The sequence below is a fragment of the Castanea sativa genome, chromosome 2, assembly GCF_040712315.1.
Source record: "Castanea sativa cultivar Marrone di Chiusa Pesio chromosome 2, ASM4071231v1".
NCBI lineage: Eukaryota > Viridiplantae > Streptophyta > Magnoliopsida > Fagales > Fagaceae > Castanea > Castanea sativa.
The window spans coordinates 37,667,434-37,672,657 of NC_134014.1; the positions used below are offsets into that span (position 1 = coordinate 37,667,434).

The 5,224-nt window shown below is 33.1% G+C and overlaps 1 pseudogene; it reads right to left on the reverse strand.

The window, feature by feature from the left end:
* Nucleotides 1-2,830: 2,830 nt before the first annotated feature.
* On the reverse strand, nt 2,831-5,006 carry LOC142626225 (putative mannitol dehydrogenase; annotated as a pseudogene).
* Nucleotides 5,007-5,224: the final 218 nt, after the last annotated feature.

Below are 5,224 nucleotides of genomic sequence, written 5' to 3' on the forward strand. Positions count from 1 at the left end.
AAATTTGATGTTTAATGTGAAAAACAATGTTTTGAGTATAAAAATGTGCAAACTTGATGTTAATCATATATATATAAAAAAAAGAGTTTTATTGACAAAATGGAGATTTGGATTCTAATGTGAAATTTTTTTTATTTTTTATGTATCCAGAGGATGAAGGAAGAGAGTGAATGATGGTTGTTGCGTGCGAAGAAAGAGAAACAATTAAAAAATTAAGAAAAATTGATATTTTAATGAAATGTAGTGTAAAATGGACAATCTGATGTGTCAGTCCATGCAAAGTTGTTTAAAAATACATGGTTGCTACGATAACCATGTAAATTTATAGTGACACTATTTAATTTGCATTTAATTTTTTATTCTTTCTTTATGTATCTAGAGCATGAAGGAAGAGAGTGAATTATGGTTATTATTTGTGAAAAAAGAGAAAAAACTAAAAAAAATAAAAAAAAATTGATATTTTAATAAAAGTGTAAAATAGATACTTTGATGTGTCAGTCCGTACAACGTTGTATAAAAATACATGGTTGCTACAATAACCGTGTAAATTTAACTGACACTATTCATTTTGCATTAAATTTTTTATTCTTTCTTTATGTATCTAGAGGATGAGAGAAGAGAGTGAATGCTGATTGTTGTGTGTGAAAAAAAAAGAAACAGTTAAAAAAAATCAAGAAAAATTGAAAATTTAAGAAAATGTAGTGTAAAATAGATAATCAGATGTGCGATGTTTTGAAAAGTGAGTATGTAAAATAGAAAAATAGGTTTTTATACTAAAATCAACATAAAATTTTACATGAGCTGATGCAAATGCTCTTATAAGCATAACAAAATGATCTAATTTCTTAGGATAATCAAGATTTTAGATTAAAACGAAGAAAGAAAATTAAACAAGACTGGATGAAGAGGGAGAGAGAGGGAGGACCTTCTTGAGAAATTGAAGGGAGACAGGACCCTGGAGGTATCCCTGGCTGCCCAGCCAAAGGCTTTGTTGGGGTGCTCAACCTCTGGTGATTTCGCCATTGAATTTTCTCTAGAAAGCAGCAATGAAGAAACAATTGTAATGTTTTAGTAATGTAATGCCTATAGGCCAGTAAATGACTAGTAAATAAAGTGTGTGTGATTATAGGTAGAAATGTATCTATATAAAGGGAATACATTTATAAAATTCAAACTTTCTTGCTGACTTTTCCACTCTTTCTGAACCAGTAGTTTGTTAAGGTTTCTTAGTTCTTACATGCTACACTTTCGGTCTTCTCATTCCACTTTCTTCTTTTAGACATTCCACAATTTTCTTGGTTCGCCTCCGTATATGGAAAAGGTAAAGGTCCATACGTTTCTTGTTGTGGTGCCAAAAAGTGCCTTTTTTTTTTTTCCCCTTTCCTATTTGAAGTTTTTGCTGTTTATGGATCAATTTATTATGGTGGATTCACTTTTTTTTTTTGTTGCTTACCCAAAAAATGTTCCGGCTTATGTTACCATAAACTCACCGAAATACTTGTGTTTGGCTTTCCTAAGTTAGTGGTTTTTTTTATTATAATTATTATTTTAATATGAGTTCCAGTTAGTGGTAAAGTCTCTGATGATTGGATAAGAGATCTAGGAACAAGCTCTGCTTACACCAAAATTTAATTAGTATCTTGATTTAATGATAAAGAGATATCAGGAGTGAACGTTATATGTTAAAATTTTCTATAAAAAAATGATTATTTTAATAATCAAACATTAATTTAAATTTACAAACATTTGTTTCATGATAAAACTCTTACCATTAGAACAAAAGACTTTTTTTTTTTTTTATAAAAGATATTAATAATTGAACTAATTGGCTATGATCGTGTTTTGGTTTTGAAGAAATCAATTTAGGTATAGCACTATAGCTGATAACCCTACCCTTTTGAATAGGTATTACAATAGGCTCGAGATTGACTTATGGATTGCACTGTGCAATTCACCCAATCGCCTCACAATTTTTTTTTTAATACTTTTTTACCTTTACTTTTTTACTTTTACTCATTTTTTATAATTAATAGTTGAGATTTAAAGTTGATTTTTGCAACTTTAAATCTCAACCATCCATACCAATTACATCAGGTGCAATACCCTAGGTATTGTACCTGATCTTAATCCGTGGCTTATGGGTTTCATGGTACGTAGACTCCTCTGGTTGATATGTTTAAGATCAACTTTGACTCTAGGGTATTGCATCTGATCTCAATCCTTGACTTATGGGTTTCATGGTAGACTCCTCTGGTTGATATGTTTAAGATCAACTTTGACGGAGCCATTTTAAGGAAGAAGATTGAGCTGGTATTGGGGGTTATTGTTCGGGAATACTTGCAAATTTTTAAGTTATGAGTTGTGTGGCATCATTAATTAATATTATTTGATCTCAAATGTGTTGTTGATTATTATGCAATATTATTTACCTTAGTTGAAGGTTTTAGCACTAAACTCATCCGATTATGAAATATTGTAAGATTTTATTTGGTAGGTGACCTATTGACCCAATGGTAGTAGTACTTAATAAGACATTCCCAATCTAAAGAAGGGAGGAGATTGCAAGGGACAATAACTCACCAAATGTTTGAAATCCCAAAGAAAAAATAACTTCATTTCTCATTTATCACAAATACAACTTTTACATCCTCTTCTCTAAAAAAAACAAGCAACAACAACAGCAACAACAAATTTTACATCTTTGCCACACTATGAGAAAGACATGTTCAGAAAACCCAAAAAAACGAGGCTAAAAATACCAGAAGACAACTTAATCAACTAAAACTTATCCTCATCACACTAGTGAGACATACTAAAAAGACAGCAAAAATCAAGAGCTTGATTTCAATGTGTTCCCAATATCAATGACAAATCGGTATCTAACATCTGCTTTCACAAGTCGTTCCATTGCAGTGTTCACATAATCAATTGGAATAACCTCAATGTCTGATGTAATGTTGTGTTTGGCAGAAAAATCAATCATTTCTTGTGTTTCCTTCATGCCTCCAATGCCACTGCCGCCCACTAACTTCCTTCCTGTCATTCCATAACATTTATTAGTGAAAATGTACAGGCGACAATTAGGCTTGTACTACACAGGAGAATATAATAATAATACACCCACGGTCTTATATAATTACTAAGTCAAATTAACATAACAAGAAACTTTGGATCCCATTTTTCAAATCAAATATAACAATTGTCAGATGTAACATGCTTACCCATGAGTAATGGAAAGACTGGTAGCTCAAGTGGCTTCTCTGGCGCACCAACCATAACGAGCTTTCCTTGTGTCTTCAATAGACCAAATAGAGGTATGAGAGGGTGCTGAGCAGAAACTGTATCAATGATGCCATCCAATGTGCCCTGAGCAGCCTATATAGGGTCCATTTGGATAGAACTTATTGCTGAAAATTGAAAACTGAAAACTGAAAACACTGTAGCAAAATAATTTTTAAATGTGTAAATAGTGATGCGAGACCTATTTTTAATAAAAAATTAATAAAAAGGTACATGAACAGTGCGCGCACAGTAGCGCACAGTGCGCGCACTACACATTTATCCCCTGCAGCTGCAGCAAAAAAAAAAAAAAAAAAAAAAAACCAAAACGTAAAACGCAAAACGTGGAAACGCAACAGCTGTATCCAAACCCTCTCATAGAAGATAAAGTTAGAAACTAAGCTACTGCACACTTTAACTCACATAATCTAACTTGATATGCAACATGTTAACAACTAAACTAAGTACCTGCATTTGATCTTGATCTTTGCTAACCAAAAAGGAGTCAGCACCAAGATGTTCCAAAGCTTCCTTCTTCTTGTTGGGTGAAGTACTTATAATTGTCACCTTAACCCCCATAGCTTTAGCAAACTTCACGGCAACATGGCCTAGACCACCGAGGCCAACCACACCCACATGCATACCAGGTTTGTCAAGTCCATAAAATCTCAAGGGACTGTACACTGTTATCCCAGCACAAAGGAGAGGGGCACCAGCATCAAGTGGTAGGTTGTCTGGAATACGGATCACAAAGTGTTCATCAGAAATCATGGTGTCGGAGTAGCCTCCATATGTGGTGGTTCCATCATAATACTTAGCTCTATAGGTGAGAATCATTTTGGGGCAGTAATTTTCAAGGTGGTTGCTGCAATTATCGCAAGAATGACATGCACTGACCATGCAGCCAACGCCAACCTTGTCTCCAACTTTGAACTTCTGTATGATTCCTAGGAAACATTAACGTTAACATACCCAGGGATAAATAGGTAGGTGGATGTGCCTCATTCGTTCTTGACCATGTGAAGATCCGAGTGGCATATCTTACAAAAATGAACTTCGAACGTTATGTCCTTCTCTCCCGTTGCCCTACAAAGTACAAACATACCATACCATTTTATATTAAGCACAAACCAATAATTCAAAACTAAAAAAAAAAAAAAGATGTTAAAAGGGATGGATCATTATCAATATTAATTGGCTAATCACCACGCACACCATGATTAATTGATCAAATAAAGCCAAGAGCCCTTGTCTTCAATGTAGGTGTTTCCCTTTCACTAATTATCAAAATGTTTATAGGAAGAAGAAGTTAAAAGTCTTATAACTTGATTGACACTTTTTGTATTTACAATATAAATGTCTAGATTCAAATCTCCTATCCCCAAGTATTGAATTTTATATATATATATATATATATATATATATATATATAATCTTTATAATAACACAGTAGAATGGTCAAATAAAACAAAATAAAAATTAGAATAAATGCAAGCCTTTTCAAAATATATAGCAAAAGTATAATTGAATAACCAATTTCGTTTTTATGGGCTCTTCTCCCCATAGTACATGAGGAAAACAAAACGATTAATTGATTATAATGGCATAACAAAATGATAACCAAAAAAAAAAAAAAGGATAAGAGAGAGAGAGAGGAGGCCAGAAGTGTCTCTGGCTGCCCAGCCAAAGGCCTTGTTGGGGTGCTCAACCTCTGGTGATTTCGCCATTGAATTTTCTCTAGAAAGCAGCTCTATATGAAAAAACAATTGGAATGTTATAGCAATGCAATTCCCCAATGCCAGTAAAGACTAGTAAGTTTGTGATATAGTAATAAAATGTATCTGTTTATATATACAGTACTAGATTATATAAGGGACTGTTGAAGGTTTGGTGAGGTATTATATATCTTAGCAAATGAGAACTCAATGTGTGTGTGTGTATATAT